The sequence below is a fragment of the Calypte anna genome, chromosome 3 (assembly GCF_003957555.1).
Source record: "Calypte anna isolate BGI_N300 chromosome 3, bCalAnn1_v1.p, whole genome shotgun sequence".
NCBI lineage: Eukaryota > Metazoa > Chordata > Aves > Apodiformes > Trochilidae > Calypte > Calypte anna.
The window spans coordinates 97136591-97148058 of NC_044246.1; positions in this window are offsets into that span (position 1 = coordinate 97136591).

Here is an 11468-nt window from a genome sequence, read left to right on the forward strand (position 1 = left end):
GATAAGAGGGAAAGATTTGCAGCCGGTATAAATGGTGATAGCTTCATTGCCTTTAACAGAGCCATGACAATTTATTCCAGAGGAGCAGCTGATCTTGAATCCCTGAATTTTATATTTATATTACTCTGGTTTCAAGAGCTTCACATCTCTGTGAAAGGACAATATAATTACTTCTGAATTATAGTGTCAGGTGGATTCAATTTACTCCAATCAGGCTAGGACATGTGTTACAGGCTCTTTGAAATTAAGGTAATGGACAAAAAGATTCAGTTGAAAAGACCTTAGGAACAAGATTGGGCTAGAAATAAATAACAGGTATTTACTGCAAAGAGGCAAGTGCAGGTTCTTTGTGTGTTTACTTTATTTAGAGTTTTCTGGGACTTTTTGTGGGTTTTTTTTATTATTTGTTCTTAATTTTTCATCCTGTTTTTATGGAGTTTTTTTTTTTTGTTTTAAAACATATAGCTTGATGATATTTTACTGGGAAACTAATCTTGCAATATGCTAGTTGTGTGACTGTTTCTTTCACTGAAGAGCAATACCAAATTTGCTTCTCTGATTCCTCTGATATTTTCATTTTTTTCTAAGATTTGATGAATAATTTAGTCAGGTCCCTTCTTACCTGGAGCACCTCTTCCTCTTCACTGACCTGGATGTCTGCTGGGTTATTTCTCAAATTTTCTTAATCCTTGCTCCTCAAACTCTCACTCTGTGCAGCATTTTTTGCCTTTATATAAATATTTTCCCCAGAGGTTCCACCACCTTGGCTAGGGGGGCTCACCTGTGTCCTGCAAGGGGATTGGTTGGGGCCATCTGCCAATGTCCAGCATGGGGCAGCACCTGACTCTCCTCATAGAGAATCTCTTGCAAATCCCTGGTGCCAGCTCCCTGCCATGTAAACCAAAGACAGTATCTTGCTTTTCTATAGTATTTTTCTTAATGTTAATAGAAGATAGAGATAAAAAATACATTTAATTTTCATTATATTATTTAGGAGGGGAGATTTAGGTCTGGCATTAGAAAGAAATTCTTTAATTTGAGGGTAATGAGACACTGGAAAAGGTTGCCCAAGAAAGTTGTGGCTGCCCCCTCTCTGGACATGCTCAAGACCAGGTTGGATGGGGCCTTGAGCAATCTGGTCTGGTGGAAGGTGTCCCTGCTAATGCAGGGGGCTTGGAACGAGATGATCTTTAAGGTCTCTTCCAGTCCTAGCCATTCCAAGTGAATTTATGAATATTAGTTAATATATTGGGGTTTTTGACTCTTTTTTTTTTTTTTTTTTTCTTCCTCATTGATAGCCATTACAGCCTATATGAGCCTTTATAGCCTCATGTTGTCATGCCAAGGAATGTGTTCTGTGTAAGCTTTAGGAGGTTTTGTAGACAAATAACATCTACACTGTACATCAAGCAAAGCATGGAAGGAAACTCTTCCAACACTTAAAAGTATCAGCAGTCTTTCCAGGTCACTCCCTGTTTTGCCCACATTATACAGTCTCACCAATTCAATCAGTAAAACTGATCGTGCCCACCACAACAAAAATATCATGAAACACAAACCCTTCTAGAAAAGATTGGGTCTTCTTTCCTGGTATTGTTACTGAGATACCAATAGAGGATAATGAGGGATACCACAGAACATGGTTAGGTCTTTTGGATGCCTTCACATAGAAGAAAAAAGAACAATTAATTGCACTCTAATGCAGCTTTGTTTCTGATTGACTATAGATCTGACTCCTAAAGTACCACCCCAAATGACATACAGTGACCAGATATCATGTTCAACTCTCCACCTTGATTCAGAGCTGCTTCTGAAATTCAAAAACAGGATTTCAGTCTAACTTCTGAAGCATGTATGTGCAAATGCTGTCTGTGCAGCAGTTATTCAAGTCTTCTTTGAATCCCATCCATCCATTTTGACATCCCTTCCGAGTCAGTCTCTATTACCCATATCTGCTAAAGTGTGTTTTAATGGTGAAAGTAACAGGCTGACTTAATAAAAATGCTGGCAGTGACATCAAGGAATGCTGGGACTTTACTAATCTGAAGAATAATGACCTTATGGGAGCTTTGTTCCTCCTTCTCATGGGTCCCTGCTAGAAGCAGGGATACAGCCAATTAATTATAAAAACCAGCCATATAATTATTAGAAAAATGAACCAACTCAATAAACGCTGTGGATGAACTGAACTTCTTCTGGACTACTGTTTCAAACACAAAGATTTCCCTTTAAACATGCTGGGTTTCCAGAGTCTCAGTTTACTAGAGTGTTGCATCATGTTAGAAGAGGTTTGTGAGTCCACATTTCAGCTATCATAGCACTAATCGTAACTGGGTAAACAGTATAGGTAGAGGAGATCCTCACCTATCATGGCACAGCCAGTTAGGATTAAATGCTATGGAAACTATGGGGTTAATTGCAATCACCTCTCAACTTGGCAGTAAGTTGAACTTGTTCCTGTTGACACTGATTTCACAAATCTGACAATTAACTTGGCTCCCCCATTTATTTATTTATTTATTTACTTATTGTAACCCACTTTCATAGCAAAAACCTTTCCAAAGATAATCTAAAGGCTGTGACAGGGTTCTTAGAGAATTGGCCACTGGATTAAAATTCACTTTTATGTAAATAAGCCAGATCTTTGGAAAACTACATTTTATATCCAAGTGTCTTACTGTTTTTTACCAGTAGTTTGTTGAAGGTCCAGTTTATTAAGACAGTAAGGAACTTTCTGTTTTGATTCATGTGGGTGAGACCACTTAGGTCTGTGACAGGTATACTGCTGTGAGACAGAATAGAAACTGTCAACCAAATGTACAGTCAGGAAGGAAGAGCACCTATATTCTGTATTTTTTGATATCATGAGCTTAAGGGGGCAAAATCCTTCACACCCAAGTCTGTCTCTACTGTACATCTGACATCTGTACTACTTCATTGACCAGATAACAGAAAATATGCTTTTTCTGGCAACATTTTTTGCACCATAGGCACAGTGCTCTTTTGAGAGCAAGGTAAACAACTGTGTCAACATGTGTTAGCAAAATGGTTTTCAATCAAAGTAAAGAAGATGTATCAATTCTGGGAACATTTCATGAACCACTTCTATTTGAAGTCAGTTTGTGAACAAATACTGCTGGGTGTTACACAAATACTATGTGTTTACACAATATTACACCTGACCCAACCATCTCTTTCTGTTTGGCATCCATGTTTGCCCCAATCCACGTGAGCACAGCTATAGTCCCACCATAGGAACTGTGACCCCCACTCTTCCTAGAAGCCACATAAATCTGAATCTGGCCTCTGCTAAAAGTAGACTGTCTTTGGTGTGAGGGGAGATAAATTCACTCTGAAAACATCCATATGTTTGGAATTGGATACAAAAGTGTATCTGAGCTTTGCTTTCTGTCTAGCTCTACGATCTTCACAAATACAATCCATACATATTTGGCCTGTCAGATTCAGGTGTTTTATTGTTTGATTTATTTCACAGAATCCTCATGGATCATCACCTCTAAGGTCATAGTGTTCAACCACCCACCCAGTTTTTAAATAGTCTTTGCTAATATGCAATGAAGTAGTGATACAAAAATTGAAAAAAAAAATGAAGAAAAGACAAAGAGAAGGAAAAATATCAGAAATTAGAAATTTCATATTAAAAAAAAAACAAAGTTGAAATATATCCAGAGTGTATTTTTATAATACCATCTAGAGTACTTCCCACTGTGTTTATAGAGTTGGCTCCTTTTCGTAATTATTTGGCTGTTTCTAGCAGGGACCCATGAGAAGGAGGAACAAAGCTCCCATAAGGTCATTATTCTTCAGATTAGTAAAGTCCCAGCATTCCTTGATGTCACTTCTAGCATTTTTTATTAAGTCAACCTGTTACTTTCACCATTAAAACACACTTTAGTAGATACGGGTAATGGAGACTGACTTGGCAGGGATGTCAAAATGGATGGATGGGATTCAAAGAAGACTTGAATAACTGCTGCACAGACAGCATTTGAACATACATGCTTCAGAAGTCTGACCGAAATCTTACATCCAGGTGAATAATAAATAAAAGCATTTGTTCTTTTGGTGGTTGCTGGTGGCTCTGTTTTATTATTTTCATTCTGGATGGCTAAAAAGTAGAAAGTCTGGCAGCAGGACATCATTATGATAGGTGGACATCTGAAAATTTACAGCTTTAGCTATGTATCCATAAATTTTTTTCCTTGTCCAATTAAAGGTTCACCCTTTGGTATCTACTAAAATGTGGATGAAAGTTTCATGTGAACAGGCTTGCTCTCAAGATTTCTATACAGAATTTTCTGCTTTTACTCAGGCTGAATAGACACAGAGAACAGTAAAGTATAATAAAAACAAGAGGGAGACTAGAAACAGCTATATAAAAGCTATATAAACTCAATAATTTAAATAGAAATTAACTAATAATAAAAATAATAAACATCAAAAAGCCTTCCTTCCTCTCCTTTGTCCTCCACAAATCCTTGGAACTCCTTCTGTCTTAATTCAATTCTTTGTCTCACTCTTTTTTGCTTTCCAGTGCTCATTAATGTATGTTTCTTTTGACCTTTATTCGTAAAGCTTGGCCAATATTTTTAATCAGGTGTTTACAGTCAGGCGCCTAAATCTATATTAAGTATCTAAATAAGGTTTGCATTTTAAATGAGCCAAGCATTAAGTCAATAGCTGTTGTGGCCTCCCACTATTATTGAAAAATAGACCAACTCTTTAGGTGCTCAGTGCTCTGCCCAGAAGCTTCTACAAGGTTCGCAGACATTTTGGCATAATTCTTACCTTCACTGTGCAGTAAATGCTTTCTGTTAAATAAAATTTTGCTATCACTCTCTATCTTTGGCAAAAGAAGAGTGGAACATTTATGGCTGGCCCACATGTTACAATAAAACTATATATTTCACAGACATCTGCTTATTTCATGGTTACTCTAGCTGTACCAAAATTACTTGAAATCTTAGGATTCTGTTCATTGTATGACAAAAAATGTCTATAGAAAAGAAAGAAAAACATTATGTTGTTTTCTTTTACATTAGGGAAAATGCAGATTAGTGTGTAAGTGCTCTGCTTCTGCTGAAAACATTCATTCATCTCTCCAGTATGATGCTCAGGCTACCTGTCTCCCAGCTGTCAGTTCATGATTCAGGCAGGAGCTCACAGGGATATGTGTGTTGTCTGGAGGGGATGTCTGGAGGAGGTGGGAAGTAACAAGGTGACTGACAGTGATTCAGGGCTAGACGCAGCATGGGGGGTAGGTACAGAAAAAGAGCTAATCCTATACAGGGAGTTGAAGGTTTCTTTGATGGAGGACAAGGGAGGTAGAAAGCATCTAAGGTATTTGCTTTGGAGAGAATATAAGGTTACTTCTGCACCTCTCTGCAACCCAAGAAGCTTGAGAGCTGATCAGCACTGCAGTCTATCAGTTATGCCAGCACAGTGAAGCTGAAACATTTATGCTACTGTAGAAATCCATGTGAAAATTCTTACTCCAGGATTAATTATCTCTTTTTTCCAGTTTAGCTTAAATACGGTATAAAGCTGAACAGAGGTTAAGGAAAAAAAATCAGCACAGAAATTTAATTTTATATATCTAAAGCTGTTTAATTCAGCCCTTGCAGTGTTCTGATGTATTTCCATCATGTGCACAGCCCCAAGTGTACTGTTTTCCTTGCATTAAGGTTAATACGAGCTAGAAATGGAGACCTGCTGAAGATAAAACCAATTGCAGATGAGCTTAGCTAAAAGCAAGAGCAAGAGTCTTTTAGTTTATACCAAAAGACAGCTTGAAAGGCTAATATATCATGCAAATTGTGGACCAAAATCGTTTAGGCATAGATGGTCTGTGAGCTGTACAGAAGGAGTGAATCTTTCTGTATTCAGCTCTGCATTTGTGTGTGCGCATCTCGCTCCCCCTCCACCCACTCCTCTCCCTCTCAGACTGTCTCTCTCAGCCAGGCAAACAGACCAGCTTCTTCCTTTGTGTTGCCAGTCAGGTCCTCCCTCTGCAGTCTTACACAGGAAGAAGATTTATAATAGCTGCATGCAATGCCAGTCTCTCAAAGAGACAGTATCACGCCATGTGGAGGATGGGGTTTAACTTTGCTCCACTGAATTGGAAAGGTACCTTTTCTTTTCATCTTAATTATTTTAAACTCTTAATTTCTATGACTTTTATCTCCTGGTAAATTCTGACCTCCAAATACTAGCATCTTTAAATCACAATCTGTTGTCACAGTACAGCAATGGCTGTGATGTCTTAATTGAAAACATGGGGAAGTAAGGAATTCAAAAGTATAATTAGGGCACATTTTCAACGTGAAGCTGAGTGCTGTTCTGTGAGATGGGCATCTGATATTTCTGACATACTGTATCAGAAATATAATATTCAAACTAAGAAATGAAAATACAGCACACATGCAATGCAACTCTACCATATGTTAAGAAATGTGTACCTCGTAAACAGCAGACTAATTAACTAGAGAAAACAGAGAGGACTGAATGATGACACTGGAAATACAAAGGATAATGAAATCTCGAAGCAGACTTGTGTAGGAGATCCACCTGGCAGCAACTTGCCAGGTTTAACAAATTAAATTAAATCAAAGGAAAAATTATAGGTGGGAAATAATGAACTTAACAGCACTACTTCCCTTTGTTTTAGGCTCTCAGTTGCCTGCATCTTTCCTCCTTGACAAGTGGCATGTGTTATAATTAATGATGGGTGAAGCATCAGAGGAAGAGAAGCCCAAAAGCTTAGAAACTTTCCCTAGGCCTGTGGAAAATCTCTATCAGAATTTGACACAGGACTTTCTAGGGGGATTATGCTTTTCCCATTCAATAGCAGGAATAGAAAATTAGACCTCATTTCAGCCTTTCACCTCCTAGCCTCCCTGTTTCCCAAAAATGAATGCAGAAAATGGAATTATTTGATTTCAAGAAATCTCTAAAAGGGCTAACCCATGTCAGTGTCTGGGTCTGATATTAGCAACTATTTCCCTCTGCAGGGCAACCTACAATCTGAAAATATAATGCTTTGATAAAATATTGGGAATAGAAGCAGTTGCACATTACGCAGCAGGCCAGGGCAGGGAAGCACCTGTATCTGACTGAGTTCTTCTGACTCAAATGCATGCATTAGAAGACAATCACTTGTGTATCCTTCTTCTTCCCTGTTTTCCCTGATCTCATAAGGAGCATATCTAAATATGCTGTTTGGGATTTGCTTTAGGACATCTTTTCCCATGTGTCAATGAATTTCAAAGAAGTGTTCACTGTATTCAGTAGCTTGTTTTTTTGACAGCAGGAGGTCCCAGACATGCTTGTTCTTCTAATTAGAGAAACATAACTTAGAAGACTTACTTCCACTATTCATTTAAGCCTGAAATACTTCCTTTGGTTTTCTTATGTTGTCAATATGTCCACTTATAACCACCCTGCTTACATTGGTCTTGAGCTCTACTCATATCCAGTAGTTTCAGTACAATGCTTGCATTTGCTCCTCCTGATTACAATTGCCCTGACAAGGGGCAATGGGCACAATAGTACCAACTTCCACAGCTGATCCATTGGCCTGCAAAGAGGCTAACGTAAAAGATTCCTGTCCCAGTGGCATCTTAAGTTGATATGCTGACAGCTATTTAATTGGTAACACTAACTATATAATTTCTAATGTGCTAGGAACACTATGTTTACCTACACTGAAGGAACAATCCCAAAAGTCCCATGGCATTGGAGGATTCAGTCTGCTCCTCTGCTGCTATAAAATTGCTTGTTGTTGTTTAAAGAAGCTCAGAGCTGATTACAGAAAGGCTTTCACAGAATGAGTTAAAGCCTAGCAGCCTGCAGAAATTTCTCATGGCTCTCTGGTCACCTGTAAGACATAGCTTTTCAGCACAGCTAATGAAATTTGAAGTGTCCAAACTATTCACATGAACTCCTCTCTGCAAAATACTCTTGTCCAAAAGATAAATTTATGCATACCATTTACATGTGAAATTAATCCCTGACATTTCTTAAGTCAATATGTACTTCATCATGTTTAGATGTAATTTTTAATCTAGAAAACAGTATCTGAAGAGTTATTTTCCCTTATCTCTGGTCCACTGAAATTTATACCACCTACAAATTTCACAAGTGTTGAAGTCTTTTTGGGATAAGATTCAGGCAGTGTCTCACTGAAATCTATAAGGTTAGGTAAAAGGTAACTATACACAACAGTTTACTTGAGAAGGACAGAAGATACCAAACAATGGATGGGACAAAAGGCTTCAGTATGCACATAGCTGACAAATACAGAGACACGGTGTCTGGACATGCATTTGCATAAAGCCTATTTAGCTATAATGCTAAGTAAACAGCTTGAATTCCAGTATTAAAGCACCATTTTTCCTCAGTGTTTGACTGTTAACAGAGTTCAGTCTACTTGGTTAAGGTGGTGCTCACTAGTGCCCTCAAAGACAATGTCCAGGCATGGGCATTGCCAGGGATTATTCACAATGCTCAGCATCACTTTTTATAGTTTCTACAAAACTGACACCCTCCATAGACTCCTAGACTCCATTGACACAGACTCCTCCATACCCCTGTGCCACACACCAGAGCATGCTGCACATTCTTTCCTTTTCATACTAGAAAAGCTCCTGTGCTAAAAAGCTACAATATGACCCTCACATTATTTCAGACACCTTGTCCTCTTGAGGAGACACTTAAGGCCAAGTGTTACATAGTGTGCCTATAGTCACTCTGTGCGATCTAACCTCAAGGCCAGAAAACAGCCCTTAGCTCTGTTTTTTTAGTGACATATATAGCCAACAAACCTTCTGAGTTAAAGTTAGGGAACACTGAATGCGTGCAGCGTTGAGCCAGGAGAAAGGAGGAAAACTAAGACAAATGGCATGTGTCTCATTTATTTGTCAGCAAGGTTAAAACAAGGTACAGACCACATGAGAGATAGATGTTTCTTCCTTTGTGCCTTAGAGCACCAAAATACCTCACTGGGATCAAATCAGTTTTTCTACAGACTTGTCACACGACAACAAAATGCTTAAACACCAGAGAAATCACAAACAGGCAGCTAATGCTCAGCTGACTAGGTGAATATTCATGCTGATGAACAGAAGGGTAGTCACAGAGCCAGAACAAAGACCTTTATTGGCAGTTTATGTTGTTGAATGAAACTATAGAAGTTCTCTCTTACCATGTCAGAGGTAAAGCTGGTGTTTAAAGGAGAAAGAAAACAAATGAACCACTCCACAACCTTAAAACTCATCCCACAGGAAGCTGTGATTCAGGTATTATATTTAGATGGATGCAGCTACAAGAGCATTGATAACACCAACAATGCAAATTATATGAAATGTGGAAATTCTAAGCCATGTTTAGTCTCAACCTAAGGGTGCATTTTGCACCATGAGCAGAAACACTGGGAATCCATATTGTTACAGAAATTCTAAGTATCAACAAAATCTCTACTGACTCAGGATACATGTGACAAGCAATGATACAGTGGTTGCAAATAGGGGTTGTAAAAAAAAGGAAGTTTTCAAATAGGATGCTAGCAGCCAATCAAGCTCAACTATCAACTCTGGAAGCCCAGCAAGGATTTAGTCAAATCCATTCAGCAAACATTGTGCTGGTAAAGACTGATTTAGATACAGTGTTAAAAAATGTGGTAGATGATGGCCAAAAGACAAAAAAATGTCATAGATATTAATATGTTCTTGGGGAAAAATAGTATTAAACAGCATTGTAGAAAACACTGTAGTAACATAACAACTTAGAATATAATGCAGAATTTATGAACATATAAATAAAGCTGAAACCAGTGTTCATGGAACCGAAGCAAGCAGAATGATGAGTTCTTCATGTAGTTAAGACAACACATACGGTAGTTCAATCAGCTCTGCAACCTACAACTGCAGAAATTAAAATATGTTTCTTATAGCGACAACTACAGATAATACTCAAAGACTCTATCATCAAGGCTAGGAAGTGTAAACTTCCACTTCTACAATGTAGATGGTTCCAGTGGGTTAAAAATAGTTGGCAACATCCCTATCCACTTCTAGAAAAAAATAGCATCAATGAAACACTGTTTTACCTGAGAAAGAATATATTTCTGCTGTTTCAGAAATAAAAATTATCTTTTTTAATAGACTTATCTGATAATTCAGATTGGAAGGGACCTTGGGAAATATTTAGTGTAAACTCTTGTTCAAAGCAGAGTTGCATAGAGATTTACACAACCTAATACTGAAAATATGAGGACAGAGACTGCATTGCCTTTCTGGGAAACCTACTTCACTTCTTGGCTGTCCACATGCTGAAAAAATTTTGCCTTATAATATATTTTGCCAATTTATTATATATATTATTATATACTATTATATATTATATATTATATATATTATTATTATATATTATTATTGTATATATAATTATATATTATTTATTAATATTTATTATATATATTATTATATATTATATATTATTATTATATATTCTTATTATATATTTTGCCAATTTATGTCCATTTCTTCTAGCCTTCCTGACAGGCATCACTGGAAAACCTGCCACAGCGTTCTCAGAGCCTCTCAGTAGGTATTGGAAGGCTGCTACTAGGTCCTCCCAAAGATGTCTCTTCATACTGGACAATTCTATTTCCTTCCATACCTCACATGGCTTTTTTTCCTGACTCTCTTCTTCCTATCCATCCCATAGGTCTTTCAAAATTGCAGCCTGCCCCTCACACCTATCAACTGCAAAGGCAAAGAAACCCATTGGGATGCTGGGTTGCACCAACAAAGAAGACATCATATTGCTCTGCTCAGCACTGTCAGGCCACACCTGGAGTATTGCATCCAGTTTTTGTCCCCACTCTACATAAAGGATGCAAACAGGCTGGAGAGGGTCCGGAGAAGAGACATGAGGATAATCAGGGGACTGGAGCACCTGACATATGAGGAGAGGCTGAGAAAACAGTTTTTGTTCAGCCTTGAGAAAAGAAGGCATAGACGAGACCTTATTACCATGTTCCAGCACTTAAAGGACTGCTACAAAGATGATGACTCCCTGTTTACAAGAAGTCACATGGACAAGACAAGGGGCAACGGGCACAAGTTGCTTGGGGAGATTCTGTTTGAACACAAGAAGAAAATTTTTCACTATAAGGACAGTCAGACTTTGGAATGGTCTCCCAGGGGAAGTGCTGGATTCCCTCACTCTGAAAAGTTTTAAGTCTCAGCTCAACAGGGTGTAAAGACATCTCATATAAACAGTAATAGTAGAAGGGTTGGACCAGGTGATCCTTGAGGTCCCTTCCAACCTAGCATTCTATGATTCTATGAACTGCAGCCTCCATCTGGCTTTCGTCTGCAAGTTTGATGAGAGTACTCTCCATCGCCTCCTTTCTCTGCGTAACATTCCCGTAAATATGTTCCCAG